The following is a 25,265-nucleotide window of genomic DNA, read 5'->3' as shown; positions in this document are numbered from 1 at the left end:
GAGAATGGCTAAACTAATTTGTGTTGTAATAGAGAATCATAGAATTTTGAGTTTTACACTGTTACCAGACAAGTTCCTAAAACATTAAATTCTACTGGGATTGACTTTAATTATCTGGATAATCCACTAGATTGGCACAACTCAGCTCATTCACTGCTGATGCTGTTGAATCAGTATATTAGAGTTTTCTAGAGAAACCAATATAATGATATGTGTGTATGTGTGTATAGGTGTGTGTGTATGGAAAGAGAGGGAGAGAGAGAGAGAAAGAAAGTGAGATGAAAGAGATACACCTAGAGGAGCCAATGGTATAGTTGATCTGAACACTGGCAGGCTTGGGGCCTAGAAAGAGCCAATGTTTAAGTTCAAGTCTGAAGGCCAGAAAAGACCAATGTCCCAGCTCAAGCACTCATGTAGGAAGAATTTTCTCTTACTCAGTCTTTTCTGTCCTACTCAGGTCTTCAACAGATTAGATGAGACCCACCCACATTAGGAAAAGCAATCTTCGTTACTTAGTGTATTGATGCAAATGTTAATGTCATCCAGAAGCACCCTCATAGACATACTCAGAATAATGTCTAGCCAAATATCTGGGCACCCCAGGGTCCAGTAAGTCATCATATGATATTAAGCGTCACAATTCATAAAATGACCCCATAGTTTGACCATGAGAATGTAGTTCACTATTCTATAACTTTGAAAAGTTTTGTTATTGCATATCTTGTCTTAGTAGGCAGCCAATTGAAAAAATAGAGAAAACCTTCAGAACCCCTGCATCTTTCACAATATTTCTGTCCAAAATAGAAAGCTAACTCACTTGTTATTAACTTTTGATGGCTCGTTAAAGAAAACATGCTTCCTTTATTTTCTAAATGCCTAACTGACCTTCTGTGATCAGACTTGGCTCCTGTCTGGCTACATTTTATGATAGCCACTTTATGTACCTAATGCTTTTCTGTCTGACCTGATGGCAGTAGATTGATGGGACTATTTTAGTATGAGGCCAACTATCCTTCATAAAAATGATATTGAGTGAGATTCCTTTTTCACTGATGTCATACATTTTGTCTAAAATCATCCCTGTTGGAAAGAGTGAAAAAAAAAAAAAAAAGAAAGAAAAAGTGAGGCACCAGTTAGTTTCATACAACCCAGGAGCACTCCCACTCTGGTATTAAATTCCAAAGTGCAGTGTTAGCACTGGGATAAAAAGAATAGGAAAGAAAGAAGCCGGCTTTTAACAGTCCTCTTTTTCTAGTAGAGTATAAGAGATTCTGTAGCTCCTGTCTGCTGCATTGCCAACATTAATAAGACAAATCAGCTGCATTTGTTTTTCAACCATATGATTTGTTAACAAGTAAATGTGGGGTTTTTGTATATTTTTTATTGGAGTTTGATAACAAGTAAATGTTTTTTGATTACATGTATATAAGGGAAATATGTAGGTATTCACTATATTTACTACTTTCCATCTATATTTTTATTGCCAGCAGCACCACAAGGCCAAAATTCAATATTTTATATATATATATATATATAAACATATATATATATGTTTATATATATATAAATTAAGATTTTAAGTGAACTCTATACCCATCATGGGCTTCAAACTTACAACCTCAATATCAAAAGTCATTCGCTTTACTGACTAAACCAGCCAGGATCCCCTATTTCATATATTTTAAAGTTTATTTTGTATATGCTATTTATAAGAAGTTCTCTCCACATCTTTGATTCGTGTAATAGTAGACATAACCTTTAATTAAATTTCTTAATTCCTTCATTTGATTGGCTAATAATAATCCAACATTTACTTGAGCACCAGTTCGTTTCATCTTAGAAGAGTTTTGTTAGAAAATCTTTCTCACTCCAGATTAGAAAAAAAATATCTCCCTGTAGTTTCCACCTCTTGGCTCATATTCTTGTCTTTGAAAGTAACTTGTGGTAGTCTTGCAGATATTTGGTAACAGCATGGTCATTAGTCCCCTTCATCTTCTCTTTGAAACATTTCTACCTCTTCCATTTCTACATGTTCATGGTGAAATGAATATTAACCATTAATCAAGACCATTAATGGGATCATTTATCAAATGCTTTGTGCTAGTTACTACACTAAGCTCTGTATAAACATTATTTCATGTATTCATTTGATAGATATTGACTAGCTACTATATGTTAAGATACTTGGGATACGTCAATGAATAAAACAGACAATACTTGCTACCTTTATGGATCTTACAGATGGTAAATTAGAAGGTAGCAAGTGATATGAAAAAAATCAAAGAACAACTTCATGTTGAGTACTAATATCATCTCCATTTTATAGACAAGGACTCTAAGACTCAATTTATTTATTTATTTTAAAGATTTTATTTATTTATTCATGATAGACAGAGAGAGAGAGAGAGAGGCAGAGACACAGGCAGAGGGAGAAGCAGGCTCCATGCCGGGAGCCTGACGCAGGACTCGATCCCGGGACTCCAGGATAACGCCCTGGGCCAAAGGCAGGCACTGAACCACCGAGCCACCCAGGGATCCCCTAAGACTCAATTTATATTGAAAACTAGAAGGCCGGGATCCCTGGGTGGCGCAGTGGTTTGGCGCCCGCCTTTGGCCCAGGGCGTGATCCTGGAGACCCGGGATCGAATCCCACGTCGGGCTCCCGGCGCATGGAGCCTGCTTCTCCCTCTGCCTGTGTTTCTGCCTCTCTCACTCTCTCTCTCTCTCTGTGACTATCATAAATAAATAAAAACTTTAAAAAAAAATTAAAAAAAAAAAAAGAAAACTAGAAGGCCATATAGATATATGTGTTGAAAACAAATATAAGTGTGTAATTCTAGAGACTGAGCATTCAGCACTATGTTCTGTTACTTTTCAGTAAATTTTAGGCATTCCTATTCATAAGAGTGGAAGTCTAGTATAGTGAGCAGAAAGGCAAAAAATAATAGTTTTAAGAGAGAATTTAGCACATCTACTCACTCTCACTTTACAAGCGAGGAAACTGATACCTCAGAAGTTTAGAAAATGTGGTTAAGGTCAGACAAGAGCCCAACTACTGTGGACCTAATCCAGTGCTTTTCTCTACTAGACTGTCTCTTGTAAAATAGAAACAGCAAAGAAGTTGTCTGATAGCAAACTCCCAGTTCTTCACAAATATTGAGTATATAAAGAAAATACCCTAGATCATTAAAATTTAAGATAGCATTTTTATTTTAATGCTCCTTTCTACAAAATTCAATCACCCTATAACTCCTATAGTTGACATACAATGTTACATTAGTTTCAGGTGTACAACTTAGTGATTTAGTATTTCTATGGGTTACATTATGCTCACTCGAGGTATACCTACCATCTGTCACCATATAGTGCTATTGCAATATCATTGACTATATTCTCTATGCTGTGCTCTTAATACTTTGAGATTATTTTGTTTGCATATATTCTCCCAGTCTTCCTTTATGCTCCTTCCTTCCCCTACCCAACTCAGGCCCAACTTAATATGGTTCTTAGAAACTAGAAGTCAAGGGGCACCTTGGTGGCTCAGTCGGTTTAGTGTCTGACTCTTGATTTCAGCTCAGGTCATGATCTCATGAGACTGAGCCCCACATCTGGCTGTGTGCTGGGTGTGGAGCCTGCTTAAGATTCTCTCTCTCACTCTCTTTCCACTACTCACACACACATGCCTGCTTGCTCTCATTCTCTCTCTCTCTCTCTCTCTCTCTCTCTCTCTCTTTCTCTCTCTCAGAAAAAAAGAAAAAGTAAAAGAAAAAAGGAAAGGGAAAAAAAGAAATTAGAAGTCAAGGCTATGAGAGGGGAATCTATATTCAGAACTTCCTAGAGGGTCCCATTTAACAGCCATAGTTATAAATATGTCCAGTTGCTTTGGGACAGCCATGTTTAGTAGGTCATTCAACTGAAATATATGGTGAGACTAGTAAGATAACTCTGCTGCTGAGATGACCTCATCCATCAACATACCTCACCATCTGTGCTGCACATCAGAACAATGTTAGAGTGATATAGACCTGACCACTGGGTCTTCTCATTTGAACTCAGGATAATCTGTTGTCTTATTGCCAATAAAAATGTCCTGTCTAGGTCCCTGAAATAGTCTTGCTAAACACTTTGGCCTTGACAGCAGAATGGGATCAATAATGTGAACAGTAATAACATTTCTAAAGGGGCTAATTTTTCTAGAATGGATACCGTGTTCTAGTTCTTGGCCTGAGAAAATATCATTTGAGTTATATTATTTACAAGTTTAAACATAAATATGAACTTGGAAACAAGGACCAACTTTTAGCAAATTAGCTAAAGATTGTTTTTATCTTGTCTATAATTAACTAAAACCGTGTATCTATTTGAATTAAGAATCTCTGTCCTTCAATGTGATGATTATTACCATGCTGCAAGAGGACATGTACTTAAATTACAAAACTGTTTGGGAATTATAACCAGTATTTCTTGTCAGAAGGTTACTCTTCATCAGTATTTTTCGAAATGGAAGGGACAAGAGCTTATTCTAAGAAATAACTTTGTGGATAGAATTACAAACAATTGTTCTGCTAAAATTATTATAGAAGTATTATTCAGAGGTAGACATTAGTCTTCATCCTTGCATATTATCAGAGCATTCATTCTAAATTAAAGCCCCTTTTAAAATAAGTATACTTGTCTTCCAATGGGCCAGTGTCTTTTAATCAACAAAACCAAACTTATTTTCATTGAGTTGCTGTTATGTGTCAGAAGACAAGGGGAGAAGGAAAGAGAAGGAGAAGGAAAGGAGAGGAAATTATGAGAGGAGATGGGAGGACGAGAGAGAGAGAGAGATTAATGTTGTAAACAATGCTGAATATGTTAACTTTTAGATACCTTTGAGTTTGGTAATAATGATGCCATTTTTGTACGGGAGAGGATTGAGACTCAGAAGTTAAATGACTGGACAAGATTACTCCAGTTTCTTATTCTAGTGGCCATTCTAAGTATCACAAAGAAGTCTTAGCAACATAAATTTTTCTACACTTAGGATAAGCTCCATTTAATTTCGCTTTATTGCTGTTTTTGTTTTAGGTTACCCTTTGAAGGTTAAATACACTTAGTAAAATGCCTTGAAAGTTATTGAAATTATAGTGATTAATTTGTAGTGCAAATAAAGCCAGCCAAACTATGCTCCACTTTGCCTGCAGTTTTCTGTTTATCTACATGAGTTGGAAAGGCCAGACTAGTTGCATATGATGCAACAACATAAGATGTTCAGTCCATAAACAAGCAATTGTCTAGATGTATCTGCCTCAGGTTATATGTAAAACTCTCTGAACCATGAGAGTTGAGCAAAAGGATAAGAGGAACTTGTGTGAAGAAGTTTGGAGAGATGCCTAGGAGACAATGTTTTCAGCCTTGTGGTATTTTGATTTTTATCCCATTATTAGAGAATCCTCTTTTTTTGTGAGGATAAGAATATGATAGGTGTTATATTTCAAAAGATAACTTGGGTATGGGTTGTGGATTAGAAAAAATAGGGTAGTTACAGACGAACCAGTTTCCCTAACAAAAATGATATGATGATGAGGATCCCTGGGTGGCTCAGTGGTTTAGCACCTGCCTTTGGCCCAGGGCGTGGTCCTGGAGTCCCAGGATCAAGTCCCACATCAGGTTCCCTATGTGGAGGCTGCTTCTCCCTCTGCCTGTGTCTCTGCCTCTCTCTCTCTTTGTGTCTCTCATGAATAAATAAATAAAATCTTTAAAAAATATGATATGATGATGGACTAAGTCTCAGATTGAGCCACTTACTAATTAAAATGTGCTTATTATGTTTTTGTTATGATAGTAGCAGGATATATGCATATGTCCAAACTCATCAACATGTATACATTGAATATATGGATTTTTTTGTGTATTATGTACAACTCCATAAGTTGAAAAAAATCAACAGGAGCTATTGGGCACATTGGATATTGCAGATGAGCATGGGAAAGATGTCAAGAGTAACTCGTAAGATTCTTGTGTTTTATAACAAGATGAATGATGATAACTTTACTGAAGTGAAGAGAGTTGGAAAAGAATCAGGTGTGAAGTAGAGAATAGATCATGAGTTCAGTTTTTATTAAAATGACCTGTTGTATGTTTCAAACATAAATATAGCCAAGAAATCAGAATATATGAGTCTGTGGCTCAAAAGAGATATACAGGCTGTAAATAAAAATGAGTGAATCATCTGAGTAGTTTAGATTTATGAACAGAAGTATGAGTATGTAGAATTCAAGTGGAGGAAGTCTAAGAATGTGGCTTTGAAAGGGATCTCAGAATGTAATGATTGGAAAAAGGATGAACTATGAAAAGGTGATAGGGAGAAGACAAATCCAGAGATGGAGGAGGAAAATGCAGAATATGTTCTGTCATCCCAGCCAGTGGAGGAGAATGTCTAAAGGAGGGGCCACCAGTGTCAAGTAATTCTAGAGCAAGTGAAAATAATACTGAAAGGACCTTTAGATTTATTGAGGTATATTTATTAATTGGTGATTTAGCAAGACATGCACAAATGGAGAGATTAAATTAGATTCTGAATGAAGTAGCTAAGATGTAAGGAGGTGAGAAAATGAACCCATGACATATAAGCTGCTGTTTTGTGAAGTTAAACTAATTTTAAAAAAGGAGAGTGGAGAATGATAAGACTATCTCTTGAGGAAAAATGAGACAGGTTTTTAATATAGTCAAGTTTTTTTTTCCCCCAAAATGTAATTATGATCATGAAAAAATGTTAACAATGAACAAAGCTATACAGTGAAAAGCATTTACATATTTATATCTGTATTTATACACAGTATTAATAAATTATTCGGTACTTGCTAATTGTATAAGGGAAAACTGGCATTATAATATTTTAATTTGTACTTCTTAATTATGAGTGAGTTTCTATATCTTTCATGTATGAATAAGTGATATATTTATATTTTCTCCAAGCTTCATGCCTTAGTCAATTTTTTCTGTTTATTTCTCCTTATTAATTTATACAGAAGTACTTTATAGATTAAGGAAAGTGGTTCATTGACATATGTAGCAAATATTTTCCCTCTTGCTATTTGCTTTTGACTTTGTTTATGACATTTTGGACAATGCCAAACTTTTTCTTTTATGACTCACAAGGATTTGTATTTTGCATACAGAGGCCAGTCACAGAGGTTTAATTTTAGGATCCAAGTAGGATAAGGGAGTTTAATAAATGATGGAGAACAATTAATTGTGCAAAACCCCTAATATGTGGGAATGCGTGGCATTTGAAGCATAGATGGAGGAAGGAAGCAAGCTGAGAAGGTCAACTCCAGAAGTGGGACATAATTTTTTTTTTAAAACGAGGTTGATATGGTTAAAGGTTTGAAAATATAAAAGTCACTTGATAACCCCTCTATTCTTCATAATTTTGGAGGCAAGAAGAAATTGTATGTGTGTTGTGGAGTTGGGAGTAGCAGTGATTCGAGAGATTATGAGTAAAGGTTGGAGAACAAGGAAAACTACACTGTTAATAAGTGGTTTTATAGGTTATCTTTATTTTATATTATTCCATCAGTGACAAGCAGTAGGGAAAAAATGATCTGGCTATACTATCCTGGAGAAATACTCTTAAAATAACAGCAGATTTAACATTTGCATATGTACTTTCTCATCAAAGATTGTAATGAATTCTCACTGTTGGAGTTTTAAACGTTGATTAAACAACAGCTCTGTTCTCAAATTAAAAGCCAATGGGAATGAGTCATGGAGATTAACATACATATCAGTTAATTAGAGACCAAGTCTTTGATCTGTGACCAAATGAACCTCCTAACACTGCCACTCAACCCTAGAGTCACAGGCAGAGCTGGACAATAGCAAGAGTTTCCTGCTTTAGAAGATGGCTTTCAGAATGACCAAAGGAAGACTCTTGGATTCAGAGGACAGACTGCTCCATAAAAAGAAGAGGCTGAGTCACACCTGGTGTTTCCACCTCACCAGACAAGCCAATCACTCATTCCAAGGGGGAAGGGAGGGAGATGGTAAAGACAAACTGTGTGCTTTCTTTCCATGCTTTTCTCTCCTGGAATGTGGAAATCTCTCTGGAATGCTACTTTGTGAAATTCAAAGAGTGAGAAATATTCTTCTTTCTCCATCCTTTCTGAAGTAGATAAAGAATATTAACTTGACTTTACAGATGAAGACACTGAGCTCAGAGACATTACCTGTCTCATTAATATCACTGTGCTTATTAGATGTGCAGCTGAAATTTAAATGAAACCAGTTGCTTTGTAAGGTGCTATGGATCTGGCAACTGAAAATGCCCAGAAGGAGAACAAAAGACCTTGATGTTATTGGACAGAGAAAGGTTCCTGTGTGAGCAATGAAAACAACAAATGACTACAAAGTCCTCTTCCAGTACTAGGGCTTGTGCTTTACAAGCATCTGCATCTCAGAGGATTCCGGTAGTTTTAAGATGGATTGCACTTGCAAAATATGTTTAAGTAAAATTTAAAATAATTGGATGATAATAATAGCTCTTTGTGGGGTGCTTTTTGTGTAACAAGCACTGCCCTGAGTGGTTGGTTTTCCTGTATTAATTTATTGACTTTTCATAACAATCCTATTTGAATAGTGTTATTATTAACCTTATTTTATTGCTGAGGCACAGAGAAGCAAGCAATTTGCTCAAGATCATACACGCAGTAAGTGGCAGAGAGGGCATTAGAAGGTAGTCTATATCCTTGACCACCATGATAAACTATTTAGATTGTTGATAATTCTTAATTTCAGTAATAAACTTGATTCTTATGGCATAAAGATAAAGATTACTTTATTTTTTCTATTATTAAAATAGACAATCTTTAATAAAGAAAAATAGGAATTAAAGAGGATTGTGAAAGAAAGATCTCCCCTCCACTTCCTCCTTCTTAAGATAAATAAAACCTAGAGCAATCCAACATTCTATAAACCAGAAGAATTCAATGATTAGGCAGACTTTTCAGTCTGCATTACCATTTTTCTATGGAAACAACCCAATGAAATTTAGTTTTCAGCAAATAGAAGAGTTTAAGTTTACTTTATAAGAAAATCAAGTACCCAGATTGGCAAGGAAGAGGTCAGACTTTCACTCTTTGTAGATGACATGATACTCTATGTAGAAAACTCAAAAGTTTCCATTAAAATGTTGCTAGAACTGATAGAAGAATTCGGCACAGTTGTAGGATATAAAATCAATGCACAGGAATCTGTTGCATTTCTATTCACCAGTAATAAAGCAGCAGAAAGAGAAATCCAAGGAATTGATCCCATTTACAATTATACCAAAAACCATAAGATACCTAGGAATAAACCTAACCAAAGAGGTAAAAGATCTGTACTCTGATAACTATAGAACACGTATGAAAGAAATTGAGGAAGACACAAAGAAATGGAAAAACATTCCATGCTCATAGACTGGGAGAACAAATGTTGTTAAAATGTCTATATTACCCAAAGCAATGTACACATTCAATGCAATCCCTATCAAATAGCACCAGCATTTTTCACAGAGCTGGAACAAATAATCGTATAATTTATGTGGAACCAGAAAAGACCTCAAATAGCCAAAGTAGTGATGAAGAAGAAAACCAAAGCTGGAGGCATCACAATTCCAGACTTCAAGCTGTATTACAAAGCTATAATCATCAAGAGAGCATGTTACTGGCAATAAAACAGTCACATAGCCCAATGGAATAGAATCAAGAACTCAGAAATGGACAAATAATTCTATGGTCAACTAATTTTTGACAAAGCAGGAAAGAATAGCCAATGGACAAAATAGAATAGCCAAAAAGACAGTCTCTTCAATAAATGGTGTTGGGAAAACTGGACAGCAACGTGTAGGAGAATAAAACTGAACCACTTTCTTACAACATACACAAAAATAAACTCAAAATGGATGAAAGACCTATATGTGAGACAGGAATCTATCAAAATCCAGAAGAGAACACAGGTAACAATCTCTTTGACCTTGGCCAGAGCAACTCCTTACTAGACAAATCACTGGAGGCAAGGGAAACAAAAGCAACAATGAACTATTGGGACTTCATCAGGATAAAAAGCTTCTGAACAGCAAAGGAAACAACAAAACTAAAAGGCAACCTACTGGATGGGAGGATATTTGCAAACGACTAGAAAAAGATTTGGTATCTACAATCTATGAAGAACTTAAACTCAACACCCCAAAAAATACAGCCAATAAATGGGCAAAAGACATGAACAGACATTTTTCCAAAGGAGACATACAAATGGCCAATAGATACATTAAAAAAAAATTCAATATCACTTACTATCAGGGAAATACAAATCAAAATAACAATACTGGTCAAAATATGGAAAGATCCCAAATGTCCACTGACTGATGAATAGATAAAGAAGATGTGGTGTATTGGAATATTACTCAGCCATCGAAAAGAATGAAATCTTACTATTTGCAATGACATGGACAGAACTGGAGTATATAATGCTAAGTTAAATAAGTCAGAGAAAGACAAATACCGTATGATTTCACTCATATGTGTAATTTAAGAAACAAAAGTGATGAACATAGGGAAAGGGAAGGAAAAATAAAATAAGATAAAAAAGAGAGGGAGGCAAACCATAAGAGACACTTAACTATAGGGAACAAACTTAGGAGAGGTGAGTGGGGAGATTGGGTAATTGAGTGGTGAGCATTATAGGTGGTGAGCATTACTGAATGTAATGACACTGGGTGTTAAATGCAACTGATCAATCTTTTGAATTTTATCCCCTGAAAATAATAATATACTAAATGTTAACTAACTTGAATTTAAAGAAAATCTTAAAGAAGGAGGAGGAGAAGGACTGATCAAACACCTGTGAAGAAACAAAAGCAAATGTAGAATATTATTCTGTGGTGAAACCAGATGAAGTTCATTTATTCTTCCATTGTTTTCTGGAAGACTAATATAATTTGGTGCAGTGACTATCTTATGTACATGTTTCTATTAGTTGGAGGACACTGTGATAAATCATTCTAAAGTAGTAGGTGGCTAACTTTGGTCCATAGGTCAAATCCCCCTCCTGTTTTTGTAAATAGTTTTATTGGAAACACCACACTCATTTACACAAGGTCTATGGCTGTTTTGGTGCTACCTTGGTAGAGCTGAGTGGTATAACAAAGACCACATGTCCTATAAATTCCAAAATATTTATTATATGGACCTTCACCAAAAAAAAAAAAAAAAAGAAAAAAGAAAAGGAAAACAAACAAACAAACAAAAACAAACAAAAAAAAACCTTGCTGACCCCTGATCTAGAGGGGTTTTATTCCCGTCTGTTGAGGTAGTTCTGCTTACTTACATACATATTAGAACCTTGAGTATTTATTCAGCATAGTCGTGGTTTGCACATAAACTTCACATTCTTTTCAATTCTCCTTGAGATTTGAAGGCCCCTGCTGGATCATGGGATCAGACAGTTCTAGGAATTTTGGTTAGAGTTAGAGGCACAGAACTGGGTGCTATGTTTATCATGGAGAGGAGACCAAGAACAAAGGAGTCTTTAAATTTTTATTTTAGCATTCTGGAACATAATGTTCAAAGGAATTGAAACATATGATACATTTGAAATACCTCTTTATTCAATCCTGAGTGATTTAATTTTATCTAAAGTTAAAAAAATGCTAAATTTAATAAATAATTCAGTGTTTAGTTATAAATATTAATCTTTCTAATAAAATTATTTATATTCCTCTCATTTGCTATATCAAACTGATGACATAGATTAAAAGTTTATCCCTTCTCTTTCAATCTTCCCCATTTTCCTGAGAGTTATTTTAAAAATTTAGTTATGTAATCCTTCTGCATAATAATCTTACTTGACTCTCTTTTTCTTTCATATTCAAATTTCTAATTTGGCATACATGGCCCTTTAAAATATGGCCAAATCTGCCAATAATTTCCTATTATACTCAGGGGTGAGAGTTAAAATATTTAACAACTAGTGAGACATAGGTCCAACTAGAACAGATGAGAATCCTAACCAATGGGTAAATCTGTGCCAATGCATGCCACCTGAATAGTGAAATTATTATACTTCTACATTCCTCTTGCTGCTACCAACTCCTTATCTTTCCTATATCAAAACTCTTATAATTCCCCAAACATACGCTTGAAGTATTGCCTACATGGTCTTCTCCTTGGAATGATCTCTCTGTCTTTTACTATGAAACTCAAGTTTGTCATGCGAGCGTGACCCAACAGTTTCAAAGACTTCCTAAATTCTAGTAGGACTTCCAGAGATCCCTTAAAGCCCCTAAGACTTTCATTTCTATTTTTCTGTTTTCCTCTTCCTCTTCTCCACTGGAATATGAGTTCCCTGAGGTGTGTACGCAAAGGTTTATTGGTCTCTGTAACATCCAGTCCCTAACATGTTATTAACATTTAAGAATAGCTGTGTCCATAGAGGAAAATCAAGTGTGGCAGTTTCCTCAACTCCATCAGCCTAAGTAAAAGGCAGGCTTCTCAAGCATTTAGGGAATAGAAAACATCATGTGAATGTAGGCCACTCTGCAAGGAAGCAAACTACAAGCCCCGTGGCAGAGGGCAGAGGTAATTCCTAGGACATACTCTCTATGATTTCACAGGAGACATATACTTCTTAGATTTCAGTATAGAATCCTGAGCTTCTGGCCCTCACAAAACACATCACTGAGAAATGAGGCACTTTCTGTGAGGCTGTATCATGCAATCAACTAATCAATCACTTACAGTGGGAAAAGTCAAATGATTAGTAAAATGGTGAGGTAAAGAATGAACATGTTTGGACACATGTCTCTGCCATTTCAAAGGAAAGTTTCAAAGTTTTAGCTTCTTGTGAAGGGAAAGAAAACAAGTTTAGTTTTCTTAGTACTCTGACCATGATGCATTAGCCTTGCCAGCTATGGTGAATGTAGAATAGAAATGGTTCCGTTATTTGTTCAGAACACTTGAAAGTTCTATTGTCTTCTATTGTGTTATGACATGAATGCAAATCTTTATTTTCCAAGGTGGTTTGTAGAGACTCTCAATTTAAGATTCTTGGACCCTTAAATCTGCTGTGTCTGTTTGTTTAATAGGCAAGTTTTTAGAGCAGCTTTAGGTTCACAGCAAAGTTGAGAGGAAGGTACCGACATTTCCCATAATCTCCCTCCCACACACATGCATAGCCTTCCCATTATCAGTATTCCCCACCCACAAAATATATTTATTACAACTGTTGAACCTACATTGATACACCATTGTTATCCAGAGTTCATAGTCTACATTATGTCTTGCTCTTGGTGTACATGCTGAGTGTGGAGAAATGTATAATAACATGTATCCACCATTATAGTTATACAGAGCATTTGCACTATCCTAAATAACCCTCTCTGCTCTGCATATTAATTGCTCTCTCTTTCTCTCCACTAACCTTTGGAAAAGAATGATGTCCTTACTATCTCCATATTTTTGACTTTTCCAGAATGTCATATAGTTGGAATCATATGGTAGGTAGTCTTTTCAAATTGTCTTCTTTCACTTAGTAATATGCACTAAATTTCACCCATGTCTTTTAATAGCTTGATAGCTCATTTCTTTTTAGTAAATAATATTTAGGAATAATATTTCATTGTCTGGGTACCAGTTTATTTATCCATTTACCTACTGAAGGACATCTTGGTTGCTTCCAAAGGTCAGCAATTATAAATAAAACTGTTATAAACATCCATGTGCAGGTTTTTATGTGGGCATAAGTTTTCAGTTCATTTGGGTAAATAGCAAGGAGCATGATTATTGGATTATAAGGTAAGAGTATATTTACCTTTGGAAGAAATTGCTAAACTACCTTCCAAAGTGACTGTATCATTTTATATTTATATCAAGAATGAGTAAAAGTTCCTATTGCTTCGCGCAGACTTGCTCTTATAATACACACATTCCCACCACACCAAGTTTTTCTTTATTTTTTGTTTTTGGCATTTTGGCTTTTTTTTTACTCTGAAAATGTTTTGCCATTTTTTTTCATGTACATAATCAAATACGATTCTTTTATAGATTCTGGAGTTTCTTCTTTGATCAAAAAGCTTTCTTGAAAAAAAGTTTTCTCTGAAAGCAACAGTGTTTGTTTTACCTTTATTCATTTAATCCAACCTGATTTTTTTCTTTTTTTCTGAAGTTTTTATTTATTTATTTGAGAGAGAGAGAGTGAAAGAGATAGAGCATGAGTGGGTGAGGGGCAGAGGGAGAAGCAGACTCCCTGCTGAGCAGAGAGCTCAATTTGGGGCTCAATCCAGACTTTCCAGGATCGTGACCTGGGCTGAAGGCACGCACTTAACCAACCTAATCACCCAGGTGCCACCAACCAGAATTTTTTCCAATTAAATCTATGCAGTAAGAGATCCATCATATTTTCTTTAAGATAGATTCTCAGGTGTACCTTCAGGGGTTATTTTTTTTTAAGATTTTATTTATTTATTCATGAGAGACTCAGAGAGAGGCAGAGACATAGGCAGAGGGAGAAGCAAGCCCCATGCAGGGAGCCCAATGGGGAACTCAATCCCAGGATCCCAGGATCAAGACCTGAGCCAAAGGCAGACACTCAACCACTGAGCCACCGAGGCATCCCCTTTGCAGGGGTTATTAAATAAATAATCCTTTCCTAGTGAAATAACAATGTTTCATATATTAAATTTTACACTTTTAAAATTAAATATTTCTGTAAACTATTATATAATTTAAAATTTTTCTCTTTATTACCACTGTTTTGTTTTTTGCTAGTGGCAGAGTGTTTTTACTAAATTATCTTTTTAGTGAACTTTAATAACTAGTAAAGCAATGCCATACTAATTATTATTTCCATAGTTTTTTGTTAAATATTGTTCATCCCTAAAAACTTTAGGATTATTTTTCTAAATATGAAATTCGGTTTCTAAATATTAATTTTTGAAGGCTTGAAATTTTAATGATATTAGATGTTCAAATCCAAAAGTAGGGGATGGATTTTAGTCAGATTTTTATATCTTTTCACAAAGATAGATTGCTTTATGAAAATTTTGTATTTTTATTGAATTTTTACTCTGGCAGTTTTTGTTAGCATATTTTTATGTCCAGTATAGTATAGAGAAAAGCAATGTGATGTTTGTATAATTCAAATTCCTTTTTTTAATTTTTGTAGCTTTTTCCATAAGCTACAAAGCTTTGGATTTTCTAGATATGCAATAGTTTTGACACAAAATAATTGATCACTTTCTCTCCATTACTTATACTAATTAGGTTATTTTCTCAACTTAATGTATTCACTCTAAAACTCTAAAATCTAAAATCTCTAAAACACTGGTGTAAAATAGTAATGATAACAAATATCCTTTCCTGTACTTGATATTGATGAGATTAGTTTGTTATTTTACTACTTAGAATGGAATTTTTATATTACTGTCTTTAACATATTTACTTATTTTCTTCTTTTTACATTGTCATTTTAGCAAGCATTGGTGCTCATATCTTCAGATCCAAATACACAGACTAAAGAATAAACACACAGAAACACACATTCATACAAACTCTCAAACTTAAATTAGAACAGATAAAATAAGATGTGAAATTAGGAGCCTAAGTGGTAAATTTGCAGTGTGCTCTATCATAAAGAATACTTTTTAAAGTGACATTTGGATTTGTTTCAAGAGGGCAATCTAAACACACCAGTTTAGCCTTCCTCCTGCCTCCAAATCCATGAAACTGACCTGCCATTTCATTTAGAGTAAAAGCCACAGCCTTTATGATATTTTACCAGATTCCCACATATATATCTCCCAGCCCATGTCCTGTTGCTTCTCTCCTCTCTACTCCAGCCCAGCCACAATGTTCTTCCTACTGTTTCTCAAAAAAAATCCAACTTACATGTCCACCTCAAGGACTATATATTTAGTGTTCCCCTTGCCTTGAAACAGTCTTTTCCCAGATATTCTCATCACCAGCTAATTTACCTGAAGTCCAGTACATTCTATGCTACATAATTTTCTTATTCACTTGGCTTATTGGTTTCTAGTCTGTGCTAGAAGTTAAACTCCAGGAGGGCAGGGATCTTTATCCTTTTGTTCATTGCTTTATACTCTGTCTTTGGAAAACCACCTGGTACCTAATAAGCGCCTAATAAAATCATCTTTAAGAAGCTGGAGAGGGGCACCTGAGTTGAGCTCATTCTGTTAAGTGTCTGTCGTCAGCTGAGGTCATGATCTTGGGGTCCTGGGGTCAAGCTCTTCATTGGACTCTCTACTTTGTGGAGAGTCTGCTTCTCCTTCTGCCTCTGTGTTGGCTCATGGTCTCTCTCTCTCTCTCTCTCTTTATCTCTCCCTCTCTCTCTCGTTCACTCTCTCTCAAGTAAATAAATACAAATCTTTTTGAAAAATAAAAAAGAAAATCTGGAGAATGCTTAACTCATATTTTGGCAGAGAGAATTTTTTTTTTTTCATTTCCCTGTTAGGACTCTGGAATCATCAGAGATCAGAGAGAGCAGGTCTGGGAGAAAAAAGAAGTTTCACATCACCAACCAAGTAAGAAGTTTTATGATATCAGAACAGCTGAGCTAGTTCCCTTGCTCTCAACAGCCTCATCATACCTGCACACTCTTTGAACAGTTGTTTCCTCCTTTGTCCCAAAACAAAGCTGCGGGTAGAAAAAGGGGCCTAATATATTTGGACAAAATTAAAATCTAAGAGTTCTAGAGATCTCCGTGAAATATGAGGACGTGTATGGGGGTGAGTTATGTAAGACCCAGAAAGATAAGATGTGCTTGAAGATTAGGGTATTAAAATACAAAAATGCTGATAGGGAACAGTGCCAAATGAAGTCATGGCCCAGGAGGTGGCCCTGGGAGAGGGTGACTGAGTTAATGTAGAAGTAAATGGTACCACCATTCACTCACTGATCATTACTTACATGAATGTCAAATTTACTAGGGTTTCAGTGTTTTTAGTGTTCAGATGTCCACATATCTCAAAAAAAAAAGGAAATATGTCATTTGTACAAATCACAGCCCAAGAAGAAAACGTTATTAAAAAAATCCATTACAAATAAACCTTTTGTCTCCCACAATAGAATTTTAGTTCTGATAATATGCCAAAAAACTTATAAGATATAACTACATTTAATATGGTAGTCTCAAGAGATTACTATAGCTTGACAATTCCATTTTTACATTTTTGCAGTTTTTATAGCAGGCTGGATTATGTGGCAAAACAATTGAAAAAGTCAGTGGTGGAAATTCCTGTGGGAAAATTTCATTTTTTAAAATGTTGCAAATCTTATGACTTTTAAGTAGACTAGGAGGATTTTTTTTTGGCTTAGAATTTGCTACTGTACATTTTGAGGCAATATCATAGCTATAACAGTGCAAATACCTTATATTTCTGTAGTTTCTTTAAAGATTACAAATGCTTTTATGTGCATTATGCAATTTAATCCTCCTTGCTCAGTAGATGCATGATAGTCATCAGTGAAAATATGTCCAGATGGCTGAAAATGGACATCAGCCATCCAAATAAGCACTAAACTGGTAGCCACCAAATGCAGGCTAATGGGTCCTTAGAAAGATTTAATGAAAATTTCAAAGGTCCAAAATGAAATTAGGCAAACAAAAAATTATGTGTTCATGTCTATTCATTTGTATCTGTGTATTAGTTGGTGTCTGTCCTTATTTTAAAAATAAATTTTCCAATCATTTATTTCTTTAAGTATTTATTTGGTATTTATTATATTGCAACACTATACATTTAATATAAGATAGCAAAAGTGACCAATGTAACCTTGTCTTCTGGAGGATTTAAATGAATAACAAATCAAATATTTAATTCTTTGTTTTTATCTTTATTGAGTTATAGCTGATACACAATATATTGCACACGTTTAAAGAATACATCTTTGATGAGTTTGGGTGAATGCCTAACCTCTGATGCCGTTACCACAGCCAAGGTGCTAAACATATCTATCATTTCCAGAAATTTTCTTGTGTTTATATGTATTGTGTGTGTTTTAGTAAGAATACTTAATGAGAGATCTATCTTCTCAAAATATTTTAAAAATATTTTAAAGCTTTTAAACTTTATTGTTAACTAAAGATACTGTATTGTTAACTATAGGTACTGCAGATCTCTAGAACTTATTCACCTTGTATAACTAAAACTTTATATCCATTGTAAAACAATTCCCCACCAGCTGCCAGCAACCACCATTTTATTCTTTCCTTCTATGAGTTTGACTTTTTAGAGAACTCATACAAGTGGAATCATGCAGTATTTGTCCACCTGTGACTGGCTTATTTCACTTAGCATAAGATTCTCCGGGGTCATCCATGTTGTAATAAATGTCAGGATTTCCTTCTTTTTTGTGGCTGAATAAAACTTTATTTGTATGAATATACCATATTTTCTTTTTAGAAAAAATATTTTATTTATTTATTTGAGAGAAAGAGAGCAGGAGGCAGGAGCAGAAGGAAAAGCAGACTCCTTACTGAGTGGGGGAGTCCAATGCAGGGCTTGATCCCAGGACCCTGAGATCATGACCTAAGCTGATGTCAGACACTTAACTGACCCTCATATTTTCTTTACTTACTTGTCAACGGAAAGGTGGGTTGTTCCCATATTTTTATTATTGTGAATAAAGTTGTAATAAAATGTGGAGATACAGATATCTCTTCAAGTTTTTATTTCAATTTTTTTGAATATACATCCAGAAATGAGATTACTGAATCATATGGGACTTCCATTTTTAACTTTTTGAGGAGCCTCCATACTAGTTTCTATTGTGGCTGCATCATTCTACATTCCTACCAACAGTGTATAATGATTACAATGTCTGCACATCCTCACTGATACTTATTTCTTGTCTTTTTCATAAGAGCCATCTTAACAGGGATAAGATGATATTTCATTGTGGTTTGACCTGGGTTTCCCTGATGATTAGTGATATAAGGCACATTTTCATATATCTGTTGTCCATTTGTATTCCTTGGAGAAATGCCTATTCAAGTCTTTTGCCCATTTTTTTGTTGAGTTATATGAGTTTTTATATATTTTGGTTATTATCCTCTTATCAGATAAAGGATTTGCAAATATTTCCTGCCATTCCATAGAATGCCTTTTCAATCTGATTGTTTTCCTTGCTGTGTTGAAGCAAAGTTTAATAAGCGCAGTGAAGAAACCATTTTTTTTTGTTTTTGGAAGTAAAATATTATTTAATAATTAGTGATAATTTGTTTTGCTAAAAGTTGGAAAATAGAAAATTTAATTGCCAATGTTCTGCTGACTTTAAATTATTTTGTTATCATAATGGTATTTGTGGATCACCATTCAGGACTTCCCCATGATGTGCCTATATTTCTAAAGACACTATTCCAGGAGTAGTGATGAGTTTAAAAGCCAGTTTGACACCTACAGTGAGACTTGTCTTTTTCTTTTATATAAAAATAATTCCTTCTTGTTATATAACCCAGTAACTACCAAAAAAATACATTGTATTTGAGTTTCAAATTAGAGTGCAGAATATAGTTAACATTTATAATATATATTACATATATGTATGTATATATGTATATATAGTGTGCTCATTTTTATATGCATGAATACTGCACACATAATCATTTGTGTAAACCTAAACAACATATTTTTAATCTTAGATATGTAAGCTCATATAAGTCAATACTCATGAGTTCTTATGAAAACTACTACTACTGACCGTGAGTGTAGTCTAAAATAATTGTGTGCCCTACACAATTCTTAGTACCTCATCTGATGTGTTTAGGTTTTTTCCTTATATTTTCATCTGCAAATTTTAATTCTTTTTACCTCTCTGTTGGCTGTTCAATTTACCTTCATGATCATCCATTATTTCGATTAATGGTCTAAAGATCAACTGAGCTGGATCTTGAATCCTTTGTTTAAGTTAAGGTTGTTCTTTACTCAATTACTGCTGAATTTTTTCTTCCTTGATTTACACCATTTCTGCTAGTCAATAAGGCAAATGCCACCCAAACAATGTAGAAAGATTTTCACTATTTCGCCTAGTTGCCTTCAATTTTTCCTACCAGAGGCACTATGTTAGCACTAGCCCAATCATTCAGGAATACTAGAGGCAGTCCTATTTGCTTTATTTACCACTCTGTCATGTTAATTATATTAATTCAGAAATAAGTTATGTCTTAAATCAGCAAATCAATCTTTCTACGACTTTTATCAAGACAAGGGAGTAGATATCACTTAACATACAGTTGTGGGTCTCTCCCATAATATCTCAACAATCCCTGTAAAATAAGATTGACAACACAAATCACAAGTGGGGTGCAATGAATGTTATACACTTGAAAAGGCTGCTTTGTGTTTTAAATATGAATAAATCATTCAAAATATGAAAGAGAGGGGGCTCCTGGGTGCCTCAGTTGGTTTAGCAGCTGCCTTCAGCTCAGGTCATGATCTCGGGGTCCTGACAATGAGCCCCGCATTGGGCTGTCTGCTCAATGGGGAATCTACTTCTCCCTCTCCCTTTGCCCTCCTCCTGCTCATGGTCTCTCACTCAAATAAATAAGTAAGATCTACAGAAAATATGAAAGAGGAAAGACAAGCTGGACTCAAATGATTATGTTTTAGAATTAAATTTATTAGGGTAAATACTGGCTTAAGCCATAAGAAAGATTATCCCTGTTTTTTTATTTCTGAAGGAACACTGAAAGAAGATAAGGTGGCTTGGGTTTTAGTGAGTGATACTACATGCTTTCTTTGATATTTTCAGTCATCCTACTTTATTTCACCTTTAACACACTGCATGTTCAAAGTATATATATTTCCTAAAGGATGATGGTTAAGAATATCCAGTCTAACAAATACACGTATAGCACCCCCTCACACACACACACAAGTGCATAGACACATGCAAAAGCTGCTTAATGATTTAGAACTTTCTAAATAAGCCATAGAACTTGTGTATGGGTTGGTAGGGGGAAGGACAAAACACATAAAGGTTCAAAAAGATGGAAGGATTCCTTCATATAATCTAGCCCTGGAGGCGGTTATTATCCACAATTCTTCTCTTAAACCACTGCAGCACGTTGTGAAGCTTTAAAAGCCAATCCAAACAACTTCCAATAATGAATGTTGAACACTGGAATTTAATTCCACTTTCTCCTGAATGCCTCCAAACTGAATAAAGTGAGGTTTTTCCTTAAATTATATGAAGACAAAAAAAATGAAAGAAAACATGATAAAAACACAAATCGTTAAACGGATAAGTGGTAGAAAGAAAGAATGAACTAGAAAGAAAGCCAAATTCTCAGCCAAGAAACAAGCCAATATATAATACAGAACACTCCCAAAGCTCAGGAATTTGTTATGGTAGCTACCTCTGGAAGCTAGGCTTTTAAAAAAGCAGAAGTAATTGAAATTTTGCATAAGCTTAAACATCTCCAGAATCCCACTTGGATTCTGGCAGAAAAGTTCAAATTTATTCAGAGTATAGGGCAAAAAAGAGGATCTTTGGATTGAAGGGCCCAAGCCAGTTGAGAGACAAGCACTGTATTTATGGGGAAATAAGTAAATGTTCACACACCAAACATTGACAGCCATAGTCCTCTTCCTTATTTGGGATGCTAACATATAGGCAGCCAGATCTTTCTCTCTAAGCAGAGGAGTGGAAGTACCTTCTACCCTGAGACATGTGACCAGCCTTACTTCAGGGATGGCCCAATGAATAGCCCAGTAAGGACTGCCTGGTAAGAAATCCACAATAGACAGAATTTAAAGCAACAATCATACAGACAGACACTTGCTAGGCTTGAGAAAAGCATGGAAGACATCAAGAAGAACCTTCCCTCAGGGATGAAAGAGCTAAAAAACAATCAGGGATAAATGAAAAATGCAATAACTGAGATTCAAAACCAACTGGATATAATGACCACAAGGATGGAACAATCAGAGGAATGAATGAGTGATATAGAAGATAGAATTATGGGAAATAATGAAGCTGAACAAAAGAGAGAAGAATGATGGATCTCAAGAGTAGATTAGGGAGCTCTGATTGCATTAAAACTATAACGTTCATATCATAGGAGTCCAGAAGAAGAGAGAGAAAAGAGAGAAGAAAGTTTATTTGAGAAAATTATAGCTGAAAATTTCCCTAATCTGGGGAAGGAAACAAACATCCAAATCCAAGAGGCACAGGGAACTCTCACCAAAGTCAACAAAAGCAGGCCAAAACCAACACATGTTGTAGTTAAATTTGCAAATTATAGAGATAAAGAAAAAATCCTAAATGCAGCAAGACAAAAGACGAAGTCCCTAATTTACAAGAGAATACCCATAAGGCTAGCTACAGATTTCAAAGAAATTTGGCAAGGCAAAAGGAGTGGTATGATATAGTCAATATACTAATTGGGAAAAATCTCCAGCCAGGAATACTCAATCCAGTAAGGCCATTCAGTATAAAAGGAGAGAGAGTTTCCCAGCAAACAAAAAATAAAATAGTTTGTGACTACAAAACCAGCCGTGCAAGAAATATTAAAGGGGACTTTTTGAGTGGGAAGGAAAGACCAAAAGTGACAAAGACTAAAAAAAGAAGGAAGAAAATTTCCAGACAAAACAAGTAAAAAATGGCAGTAAGTACATATCTATCAATAATTATTCCACATGTAAAATGGCCTAAGTACTCCAAATAAAGGACATAGTATATCAGAATGGATTTTAAAAAAAGCAGGAATCATCCATTTGCTGCCTATAAAAGACTCATTTTAGACCTAAAGACACCTGCAGATTGAAATTGAGGGGATGTAGAAAAATTTATCATGCAAATGGACATGAAAAGAAAGCCAGAGTAGCAATACTTATGTCAGAGAAACTAGATTTTAAATCAAAGACTGCAAAAAAGAGATGAAGGGGGACACTGTATCATAATAAAGGGGATTATCCAACCAGAAGATCTAACAATTATAAATATTTATGCCTCCAATTGTGAACACCCAAATATATAAAACAATTAATAACAAACATAAAGTGACTCATTGGTAATAATACTATAATAGTAGATGACTTTATAACCCTGCTCACAATAGCTAGAGTAACAGGCACATAGATCAGTGGAATATAATAGAACTCAGAAATGGACCTACAACTCTATGGTCAACCAGTCTTTGACAGAGCAAGAAAGAATATCCAATAGAAAAAAAAATAAGACAGTCTATTCAACAAATGGTGCTGGGAAAACTGGACCACGACATACCACTTTCTTACAACATGCACAAAAATAAATTCAAATTCAATGAAAGACCTAAATGTGAGCCAGGGAACAATCAAATTCCTAGAGGAGAACATAGGCAGTAACCTGTTTGAGCTAGACCATAGCAACTTCTTACTAGATATGTCTCCAGAGGCAAGGGAAAAAAAAGCAAAAATGAACTATTGTGTCTTCATCAAGATAAAAAGCTTTGGCACAGTGAAAAAAAACAATCAACAACACTAAAAGGCAACCTTCAGAATGAGAGAAGATATTTACAAATGACATATTTGATAAAGGGTTGGTATCTAAAATATACAAAGAACTTATAAAACTCAACACCAAATACAATCCAGTTAAGAAATGGACAGAAGATATAAATGGACATTTTTCCAAAGAAGGCATCCAGATGGCTAACAGATACATGGGAAAATGTCTATCACTCATCATCAGGGAATGTAAATCAAAACTACAATGAGATATCATCTCACACTAGTCAGAATGGCTAAAATTAACAGCATAAGAAATAGCAGATGTTGGTGAGGATGTGGAGAAAGAGGAACCCTCTTACACTGTTGGTGGAAGTGCAAACTGGTGCAGCCTCTGTGGAAAACAGTATGGAGGTTCCTCAAAAAGTTAAAAATAGAACTACCCAAAGATCCAGCAATTGCACTACTAGGTATTTATCCACAGAATACAAAAATACTGATTTGAAGGGATACATGCACCATGATGTTTATAGAAGCATTATTAACAATAGCCAGATTATGAAAAGAGCTCAAATGTCCATTGACTGATGAATGGATAAGAAGAGGTGGTATATGTATACATACATAATGGAATATTACTTGGCCAGTAAAAAGAATGAAATTTTGCCATTTGCAGTGATGTAGATGGAGCTAGATGCTATAATGCTAAGTGAAATAGAGAAAGACAGATTCCATATGATTTCACTCATATGGAATTTAAAAAAGAAAAGAGATGAACATGGAGCGGGGGAAGAAAGAGGCAAATCAGGAAACAGACTCTTAACTATAGAGAACAAACTGAAGGTTATCAAAGGGGAAATGGGAGGATGAGTTAAATAGATAATGAGTATTAAGGAGGGCACTTATTGTGATTAACATGGGTGTTGTATCTAATTGATGAATCACTAAATTCTGCACCTGAAACTAATATTACACTGTATGTTGATGAACTGGAATTTGAATAAAAACTTGAAAGAAAAAAAAAGAAAAAGAATAGAAATAAGTATTTCTAAATACTGAAATCAATAAAATGATATGCTACACTCAGGGATTGGAAGAGTCCATTTTGTTAAGATGGTGTTTGTACTCCAGCCCCGTCTCCTGCTGTACTTTGTCACCATATACCAGCTGAGCTATACTTTTTTGAGTTCTTAAAATATACCAAGCCTTTCTGTGCCTCAGAATGTTTGCACATGCTATTCTTTCAATCTGAATGTTCTTCTCAGAGTTTTTAGCTCAGCTAATTCCTACTCATCCATCAAATATCAGCATACATATCACTTCCTCAGTGAATCTTCTCTTAGTACCTAAAATAACTTCACTTCTGTTATGTGATTTCATATTATCTTGCATTTTAAATGATTGCATTTGTGTAGTTTGTAATCATATAGAATTGGCATTTTTACCTACATAATATCCATTTCTTACAAGATTATAAGCTCTACTATGCCTGGCACAGTAGCCAGAATATAGTTGGTCACCTATCACATTTAGAGTCATCCTGTGGCAAAATTACCCGTTTTTATAATTCTCTTTCCAACTAAGACATAAATTTCTTGAGGCATAGATTATGTGTGTTTTATTTGCCATTGTATTCTCAGTGCCCAGCACTTAGTAGTTGCTCACAAAATATATATTATATAAAGTCACTTGAATATTTGATCCCAACAACAGTCTGAGCAAGGAAATAACAAAGCGTACTTGAGTAACAACTTCCACTGAAAGGATTGCTGATGAAACAGACAAGCATCAACAG

At 34.9% G+C, this 25,265-nt stretch overlaps 1 protein-coding gene across 5 annotated transcripts in view; it reads left to right on the top strand.

The window, feature by feature from the left end:
- GRM5 (glutamate metabotropic receptor 5) overlaps positions 1–25,265 on the top strand; it is a 511,936-nt gene that overhangs the window by 204,803 nt on the left and 281,868 nt on the right. The gene's annotated exons all lie outside the window — the stretch shown is intronic.

Source organism: Canis lupus, chromosome 23, assembly GCF_048164855.1.
Source record: "Canis lupus baileyi chromosome 23, mCanLup2.hap1, whole genome shotgun sequence".
Classification (NCBI taxonomy): Eukaryota; Metazoa; Chordata; class Mammalia; order Carnivora; family Canidae; genus Canis; species Canis lupus.
This window is presented reverse-complemented; position numbering and strand designations above follow the sequence as displayed.